The following is a 10,052-nucleotide window of genomic DNA, read 5'->3' on the forward strand; positions in this document are numbered from 1 at the left end:
GGGTTTACTAATTGTATTAATCTATTCAAAGAATAACCTTTTGACTTTGTAGATTTTCTCTATTGTATTTCCCCCCCCCCCATTTCATTGATTTCTGCTCTTATCTTTATTCCTCCCTTCCTCTTTTGGGGGTTTAATTTGTTGTTCTTTTTCTAGCTTTTGAGTTGGAAACTCAAATCTTATTTTTTAAGATGTAGATTTAATGGTATAAGTTTTCTCCAAGGCACTGCTTTAGTGGTGTTCTTGGTCACTCAACCTCCCTTCTTCCACACATCAAGCAGTGAAAGACTCATCAATAGTGGAAATGCCTAATCTCTGAGTCACTGGAGGAAAGCCAAGCAGGAAAGCTGCCTGACCTGCACTGGCCTGTGATAGAAGCAACATGAGAAACATAACTCTGGGCCCTGGCCAGGTAGCTCAGTTGAGTAGAGCGTCATCCCAATATGCCAAGGTTGCAAGTTTGATCTTCAGTCAGGGCACATACAAGAACCAATGACTGTATAAATGAGTGGAACAACACATCGATGTTTCTCTTTATCTCAAATCAACAAAAAGAAAAGGAACATAATAACTCTGACGTGTTAAACTACTGAGTTTCATTTGTTTCTTTTGAATATGTTTGCTATAGCCTAGCCTAGCTTGGCTAGTACAGGAGGGCTTGTCTTACTTCAGCTCCTGTGTTTGTTCACATTGCAGTTTGCCATGATCTCTTCTCTTTGATTCCCCCCAAAACCAACATTATGAGATTTTTTTAATAAGAGATTTTTACTGAAGATGTGGGGGTTGTAGAGATGGTATTACAGCATAGCACACAATAGGAAACAACTTAAAATCTAATATGCATTCCCCTCCAACTCATAGGGAATTTTTCATTGTCAGTCTTTTCGATTTGGCCCTGTTCTATTGTCAAGTTTTTGGGTTCCCTTCTTTATTTAGACTCTTCCCTCACAGTTCACATTCTCTCTTCTTTCCATCCCTCCAATTCCAGAGCACTCCAAAATTCTTCAGCTCTTACATGTATCTTTTCCTTACCTTGGATAAAATCACATTCCTAGTCCTGGTGTCTTTTCTATTGACCAATGAACACCCAGAAGTCTGGGGCAGAAAAGAACTGTGGGCAGCCTGTTGGGGAATTAGGGAATGCCCTTCCCTTAGCCCCAGAACCTAGGATAGTATTTAAAACAAATCTTCTGCCACTTTTTTGTGTGCCCAGGTTTTTATTTTATTTCATTTGTCTTATTTTTCACATAGTTGAAATCCTGCTCTGTAATGTTCTATCATGAGCATTTACTATATGATCTTGGTAAACATGCTATTGCATTCAAATTTTTTCCTATTAAAACCACAATTATCAATCGCAAGGGGTATAAGAAGGACATGCAACTCCCCTCCCTGAAATCCTACCCGCTAGACAGAGAACATTTAATAAACTGGGCTGCGTGACTTTAGCTGCTGACATCTAGACAGAAAGAAGAATATTCGGACAGTCTGTGGAGTGACTGCTTGGACAGAGCTGTCCCCTAACAGCAGTACAAGAGCCTAGGTCCGGCCGGGGCAGCTGGTGTCCTGAGTCAGGGCTGCAGATTCAGATGCATTCGGGTGCATCTGGAGCAGTGGTGGAGACAGAGGGCAGGCAGCAATCTGTTCTCAGAAGGATCTAGAAACCTTTAGGGCAGTGGTCAGCAAACCGCGGCTCGCGAGCCACATGCGGTTCTTTGGCCCCTTGAGTGTGGCTCTTCCACAAAATACCACGTGCGGGCGTGCGTACAGTGTGATTGAAACTTCGTGGCCCATGCGCAGAAGTCGGTTTTCGGCCTGGGCGGGTCTATTTTGAAGAAGTGGCGTTAGAAGAAGTGAGGGTACGTTCGCTGAGGTCGACCCCTCAGATTGAGGACGTTTTTAGCAAAGGCCAGCTTAGGAGTACCCTAGTTAAGTTAATAACAATGTACCTACCTATATAGTTTAAGTTTAAAAAATGTGGCTCTCAAAAGAAATTTCAATCGTTGTACTGTTGATATTTGGCTCTGTTGACTAATGAGTTTGCCGACCACTGCTTTAGGGAAAGGCTCCAGCCTCTGCCTGTCGCTCATGTTACTCTGGCCCAGCCTCAGAGGGAGGGGCTGTCATGGAAGGTGAATAAAAACAGGGCTGTTTCACTGAAATGTCTGTGGGAGTATTAGGCCCTCTTGCCTAATAGTGACCGCTGGAGGACAGGGAAGGGGTGGTGGGAGGGGTCCTTCCCCCTCCTGGTGGATAACCCTGGGACGCAGATTGGACACCGCTGCCTGACCCACAAACTAGACCACACCATGTCGGTCTGAGAAGGAGGGTCAGAGAACTCCACATCAGGCTGCCATAAGAACTGGTCATGACTTCAATGGCCAGCCTGATTGGGCACCAGTCACCAGCTAACAAAAAGGAAAGGGAGGTGAGCGGGCCAAGGCAGTGACTCTTAGTATGGCTTCCAGATCCTCCGCTGAGAAGGAGAGAGAAGCTAGAGGGGCAGGTGGGTCAGCCAGGTGCCTGCAGTCATCAGGTTCATGGGCAGGTCAGCAGGCCAGGTAAGAGGCAGGAAAACCCTACGCTCCCAAGTAACTCCTGTACAGGAACTCGGTGAGATCTTGTGAGGGGTCTGGAGGTAGAAGATTGGGCTGTGAGGAAGAGAGCTTACCAGGACCAAAAGAGTTGGCCAGGTAACAAGAGACAAGTAAGATAACTTGGCATCTGGCTCTATTGGAAGCCTGCCAGGAAATCAGTGCCCTTTCACCTTCTCTCTTCAGGGACATGGAGGTAACACCTGATTTTACTAGCCCTGGAGTATTGTACAAATCCTCATGGTTTCCTATACCCTTCCTGCATCTTTGCAGTTCCTCTATTAAATCAACCATCCTAATATGCCCCTCCATTAAATTATCTACCACTTTCTAATATTCCTAATAGTCCCTCTATTAAATTAGCTATTAAATCAATTATCCTGTCCTGGCCGGTGTGTTCAGTGGTTAGAGCATCAGCCTTTGCACCAAAGGGTTTCAGGTTTGATTCCCGGTCAAGGGCACATTACCTAAGTTGCAGTTCACTCCCCGGTTGGGGCACATGTGGGAGGCAACTGATCAATGTGTCTCTCTCACATCCATGTTTCTCTCCCTCTTGCTCTCCCTCCCTCCCTTCCACGCTCTCTGAAAAAGCAATGGAAAAAATATCCTCAGGGGAGGATTAACATAAACAAACAAACAAACAAACAAACAATCCATCCTAATAAGAATGTACCATCTGTTTGCTGCTGGGACCTTATTGATATAGAGGCCATTCTGTGGATAGCCCTGGGAGGCCCCTTGAGACTGGCTCTCAGCAATCAGTTCTGGAGATGAGGATGGAGGTAGAGGTTTAAGTGGTGGACTCCTGCAGGGGAGGCATACGAGGAAACCATAGAAGGTAAGGCTAGAAATTATGACTTCGTTAACATACTTCAGAGATCCCTGGTAGGAATGAAATTTGGCCATGCATTTAGGCTTGCCTCCTGGGGATAGATATCAATGAGGTAGATCTGATTTGAAGTAGCGGTGGTGGTGGGGGTGGCATTAGGAGGCAGGAAGGCTAGAGTGATGCTATAGCCCAGGACCATTGACATCACTCTGATCTCATTTCACTTGCTCTCTGGAGAAGAACTGAAGAGAAGGCCAGACTCTGGAGGAAGGTGAGTGATAAAAGTCAGAGCCCACTGAAGAAGGAGCGGGTATGGTGGGGGTGGGGGGCGGGGGACCCCGCACTGGAGTACCTGCACAGGGTCTGCACTAGTGTGCCCCTCTATAATTTTGGCAAAAGAAATGAAGATGTTAGATGCTTACAAAACAGCATGGGGAGAAGGGCATTTTTCTCCACTAACTTTCAACATGCACTCACACGGAAGGAATGTTTGACAGACACAGAACTGGAAATACTCAGAAAACACAAGAGGTTGGGGAGTGTGGGCATGAGGAAACAGGTTTGTTATAAATTTAATAAACGCTGGGAGTGACTGGATTTGGAAAAGTTAATTTAAAAGCAATACTACCCTGGAGCACTAAATCTGGTTTTATTTACTCAGGCCACTTCCTTCCATAAAATAAGAAATTTGTACACAATGGAAATCGAGCTTTTATTGTGTAAATGTAACAGAATGTTCAATCATGAATACATAACAGAAATAAAGTTCTATTTCTGTGTAGTGGGAGGGAATGACTTGGGTATTATTTCCCTAACTTCTCTCAGGGCCTTTGCACATGCTATCCCAATGTCTACCAATGCCTAGAACCTTCTCCTTGCTCATACCCAGAAGGAGGTCAGATTTTCTTGTTCTGCTCTAATGCAACTCTTGCATTTTCCCTTTACAGCACAATCACTGTTGGAAGTTGTGTTTTTGTGGGGTCATTTGATCAATGCTCCTTAGCTGATAACCCCTATGAAGGCAAGAACTGTGTTCTGACCATCAGTGTTCTAGGACCTAGTGCCTGACATCTGCCAGATGCTCAATAGATATTTTACAGATGACTGCCTGGAGGACTTTTTTTTTTTTTAATTAAATCTTTATTGTTCAGTGTGTTCTGATCAGTGTTCTAGGACCTAGTGCCTGACATCTGCCAGATGCTCAATAGATATTTTACAGATGACTGCCTGGAGGACTTTTTTTTTTTTGATTATTTATTCACTTGGTTCTTAGATTCACTTGTTGATAGATGCATGTTTGTTGTTCACAATTTGTATCTTTACCTTTTTCTTCTTCCTCTTCTTAAAGGATACCTTTCAGCATTTCGTATAATACTGGTTTAGTGGTGATGAACTCCTTTAGCTTTTCCTTATCTGTGAAGCTCTTTATCTGACCTTCAATTCTGAATGATAGCTTTGCTGGATAAAGTATTCTTGGTTGTAGGTTCTTGGTATTCAGCACTTTGAATATTTCTTGCCATTCCCTTCTGGCCTGCCAAGTTTCTGTTGAGAAATCAGCTGACAGTCGTATGGGTATTCCCTTGTAGGTAATTGAGTCTCTTTCTCTTGCTGCTTTTAAGATTCTCTCTTTGTCTTTTGCTCTTGGCATTTTAATTATGATGTGTCTTGGTGTGGTCCTCTTTGGATTCCTTTTGTTTGGGGTTCTCTGCGCTTCTTGGACCTGTAAGTCCATTTCTTTCACCAGGTGGGGGAAGTTTTCTGCCATTATTTCTTCAAATAGGTTTTCAATATCTTGCTGTCTCTCATCTTCTGGCACCCCTATTATTCTGATGTTGGTACGCTTGAAGCTGTCCCAGAGGCTCCTTACACTATCTTCGTATTTTCGGATTCTTTTTTCATTTTGCTTTTCCGGTTGGGTGTTTTTTGCTTCTTCGCATTTCAAATCTTTGGCTTGATTCTTGCGCTCCTCTGGTCTGCTATTGGGTGTAATATTCTTTATTTCAGAGCGTGTATGCTTAATTTCTAGTTTCTTTATCATAGCATCGAGGGTCTCATTAGTTTTCGTGAGGCTCTCCAAAAGTTTATTGCAAGCCCTCAAAATTGCGTTTTTTAGCTCTATATCCTCCATTTCTGTCATGTTTTTTTGTCTCCGCATTTTTTATGCTTTCTTGGTGCACCCCCTAGTGGTCTTTGTGCGCAGTCTTGTTCTAGTTGAGCCTTGATTGTTGTAGTTAATACTAGAGGGATTTGACCACCAGGCCGACTGGCTGTGTGAATCAGCTGTGTCTGCCGCGGAAAACTTCTGTCCTCTGGGGAGGTGCTAATCTAGCCTTTGCCTGAGGCGATCCGGCAAATGGCTCTGCGCAGGGCTTGGGCGGGGCGGGCTCAACAGGGCGGGCGGAGGGAGCCGTTATGGTGCCCTCAGTCCTGTTCCCAGAGGCTCTGCTTCTCAGAACCCCCGGAACCGCTGCAAACCTCGGAGGGAAAGCTGCCTTCCAACTGATGCCAGACACTCCCGCTTCTCCCGTTTGGGTCCGAGTCCCCAGCGATTCGCCCGTATCTGGAGCTCAGAGTCTGAGACTCCCCCCTGACCGAAAACGACAACCGCGCTCTCAGCCACCAGCCCGCTTTGCGCGCGCACCTCCGCACCTGAGTTTTTTCCACACTGCGCCTCCTCTGAGCCTCGGTGTGCTGTTATTTTTCCTTCTAGTTGAAGAGTCTCTCCTCAGCCAGCCTTCCTGTGGTTCTGGGTGATGTCCGTTCCGTCTTTTAGTTGTATTTTTGAAGTGGTTGTTTGCAGCAGCAGTCTCCAGTGTTTACCTATGCCGCCATCTTGGTCTCTCCTGGAGGACTTTTAACATGTTAAGATTGGCTTCCCAAGTAAGAGAAGGTGAAACAATATATAATTCTGGTAACCTCGGGCCTACATGAAAATCAGCAGTTATATTTCGGTAGAAAGGCTATGCCTTATTGAAGTTATATGTGAGAGGAAAAAATACCAATGTCATTGGTTGGTCAGTGATGTTACAAAGTTGCTCAGTGTGGTCAATAGAAGATAAGTGGAAGTCTGACATGTGGCTTCATTAAAAACACTTGGCATGTACTCCCTTCCTCCCTCCTTCCCTTCCTTCCTTCATCTTTTCCTTTGTGTGGTAAAAACACTTACCATGAGATCTACCCTCTTAACAGGTTAAGTGTACAAGACAGTATTGTTATCTATAGACACAAAACTGAACAGCAGATCTCTAGAACTTATTTTTGCAAAGCTGAAATTTTATGCATGTTGATTAGGAACTTCCCATTTTTCTCTCCCCTTCCCCTAAGCCCCTGACAACCATCATTCTATTCTTTGTTTCTATGGGTTTTGCTGTTCTAGATAACATATAAGTGGAATCATGCAGCACTTGCCCTTCTGTGACTGGCTTATGTCACTTAGCATAATGTCCTTAAGATTCACCCATTCCTTTTTTTTAAGGTTGAATAATATTCCACTGTGTGCCGAGCCGGCACGACCATGGGTGAACCTGAGGGTGGGGCGGTGAAGGACGGAGAAAAGACAGACAAGAGAAGAAAGCTGGGTCAAGGTGGGATGCTGCTCTCTGATGGAGAGACAGCGCCACAGCCTGCAAGCCGAGTCTTTATTTTATAGCCAGATTCCACAAGGCAAAGTAAGGGCATGGTCAAGATGTTTACAATGTTCTTTCGGGTTTCACATCTACTCAATTACATGCACCTGATCAAACTTTGTTTACTTGCTGCAACTCCCGCAGCCTATATTGCTCAGCCACATAGGACCACAGGTTCGAACCATAAGGTCAAGCTTACAATAGCCTTTGGCTATAATTGTGCTGGGACTTACACGTGGACTTACATGTGGCTTTGCCACGAGAGGATCGTGCCCTCTCATTAGTCCCAGGATTGAACCTGTCCAAACGCTGTAGCCGCTCTCCACACCACTGTATGTGTATGTCACAATTTCTCTATCCATTCATCCATTGACATTTAGGTTGCACCCACACCTGGCTATTGCGAATAGCCCTAAAGTGAACATGGGAGTGCTGCTCTCTCTTTGAGATGCTGATTTAAACTCTTTTGGATAAATATGCAGAAATGAGTTTGATGGATCATATAGTAATACAACTTAATAGCATAATAATAATAATAATAATAATAATAACCTACTTTAAAAATGGGCTAAAGACTTGAGTAGACATTTCTCCAAAGCAGATATGCTGGTACAAAAGCCCAACAAGCATATGACAAGACGCTTAACACCACTAATCATTAGGGAGATGCAAATCAAAACCACAATGAGCTATCACCTCACACCCATTAGGATGGCTATTACCAAGAAAACAAAAGACTACAAGTATTGTCCAGCATGTGGAGAAATTAGAACCCTGTACATGTGAGAATGCAAAATGGTGCAGCTGTTATGAAAAGTAGTATGGAGGTTCCTCAAAAACATTAAAAATAGAACTATCATATAGTCCTTCTTTTTCCTTGCTCCATAAAGCATGGACACAATTACCATCAGTTGAACCTAATTTCAACAAATACATGTGGGAATACTAAATTATTGGTAAATCACAAGCTTTCACTGTTTATTTAGAAAAGATAGGAACTTTGCTGTAGGTAACTAGAAATCGATCTGGTTCAAGTGGGGATTACCTGGAGTGTGATGTAGATATGAAATATACAGATAGGCCAGTGACTGGAGCTTACCTTTTGGGAACCATTGACCGGTGACTTCCAACTGATATCTTTCTTTTTCTCAAAGACTCACTGTTTATACAAATCATGAGCTATGGGAATCTTTGCCCATCCTGAGGTGTTTGGGGCTTGTCCAGTGATTTCTGCAAGAACTGCTGGAGTGACCTCTGGGTTATCATTCCTTGTTAAGTGCTCCAGCAGCTGCTCTTTCTTTCCTGGATCCGTCCTAAACAGAACATGATTCCTCCTTCTTTGTTCCCTCCAAGCACTTCTTAAACCACCCTTCCTAAAGGGGATAGTTGGAGAGTTGATGAAGAGCCATTTGTTCTGTTCACACTTATGATGCAAAGAAACAGTGAATCTATGAAATAACTGTGCTTTTAAAAATTCATTTTTACCCACAACACCTTGCTTTTACCCATTGAACTACAGCCACAGTGACAAAAAAATAAATAAATAAATAAAAATTCATTTTTAAAATTTTTTTATGCTTTCAACAATTTTTTAACGTTAGTAAAACATAAAACATAAAATTTGTCCCTGGCTGGGTTGGTTAGAGTGTCATTTGTATATTCCAAGATTGCAGGGTCTATTCCTGGTCAGGGCACATAGAAGAATCAACCAATGAATGCATAAATAAGTGAAACAATAAATCGATGTTTTGAAAGGGGGCAGAAATAGAATGTTGGGGAACCAGTTAGTATTGTAAGAAATATCAATCATGCTCTGTTAACCATGATTGTTTTATTCTGATTAAAGAAGGCACTTCTACCCTGGCAGGAGCTGACCTGGGGATGCAGCCCTTCCTCCACATCAGGGATTGAACCTGCAGCCTATTATCATGGAAAGATTAACAAAGATTTGTTACAGAAAGATCCCCAGTCAGTCCTCTGCTTACCTGATAATTGCCCATTTGTTCCACCCGTTGGCTATTTCCCCATGTAACCCCAGCCCTTGCATATCATTAAGCCCTTTGAAGATCCCCAGTTCTTTTGCATATCTGTAAACTGCCCTTTTGCTATATAAACAGCTGGTTTATGGTGGGCTGCAGAGTAGATTTTTGTGAATAACCTGCTGCTCTCCCATACTACCAGCAATATTGGAATAAACGCTCATATATGATTCAACCCTCTCTGCTTAATTGGCTTGAGTAGTGACAGTCAGCATGGATCCATTGTTTGTCTGGTTACATTTTCTCTCTCCTTCCCTTCCACTCTCTCTAAAAGGAAAAAAAAAAGTAAAAATAGCCCATAAAATTTGCCCTTTTCACATGTACAATTTTACGTAACATTTTACATGTACAATTCAGTGGCATTAATTATGTTGTGCAACCATTACATTATGTAGTACAACCATCACAATTTTTAAATTTATTTTTATCCTCACCAGAGGATATGTTTACTGATTTTAGAGAGAAAAGAAGAGAGAGACAGAGAGAGAGAGAGAGAGAGGTGAGAAACATTGATCTATTGCCTCCCGCACAGGCCCCAATCAAGGATTGAATCTGCAACCTAGGTATGGGCTTTAAAAGTGTGGACGAAAGGGGCCACACGCTGACCTGACAAGCTCAGGGAAGGCCTGCGTGGCAGCCTAGCAGACTCAGAGACCTAAAGTAACCACAAAGGATGGTCTGAAATTAAACTTTAACTAAAAGCAGTTATGGTGGCAGTATCTTCGACAAGATCAACTTTGATCCTTACTGAGCCCATTTGCCTTTTTGCCTCTAAGATAACATACCCTTGAAATGTCTGGGTAATAACTAACTTCCCTTTTTTCTGGAGCCCCTGGGGCACAACCAAATGTTCTGGGCGCCAGGACAGATACTACAAATTCCTTCATTATCATGTTAATTGATCCTGCACCCACCTAAGTATGTGTCCATCATTTTACTTTTTATCCTATCACAGAGGTTTCCC

The 10,052-nt window shown here is 43.2% G+C and overlaps 1 long non-coding RNA gene across 1 annotated transcript in view; it reads right to left on the reverse strand.

Moving 5' to 3' along the window:
* Window positions 1–8,348: 8,348 nt before the first annotated feature.
* LOC106727422 overlaps window positions 8,349–10,052 on the reverse strand; it is a 10,355-nt gene continuing 8,651 nt past the window's right edge. The window contains exon 3 of the long non-coding RNA XR_001363603.1: window positions 8,349–8,422. This is a non-coding gene — a long non-coding RNA (uncharacterized LOC106727422). The remainder of the gene's footprint in view (window positions 8,423–10,052) is intronic.

This window comes from Myotis brandtii, unplaced genomic scaffold, assembly GCF_000412655.1.
Source record: "Myotis brandtii unplaced genomic scaffold, ASM41265v1 scaffold422, whole genome shotgun sequence".
In the NCBI taxonomy this organism is placed as follows: Eukaryota; Metazoa; Chordata; class Mammalia; order Chiroptera; family Vespertilionidae; genus Myotis; species Myotis brandtii.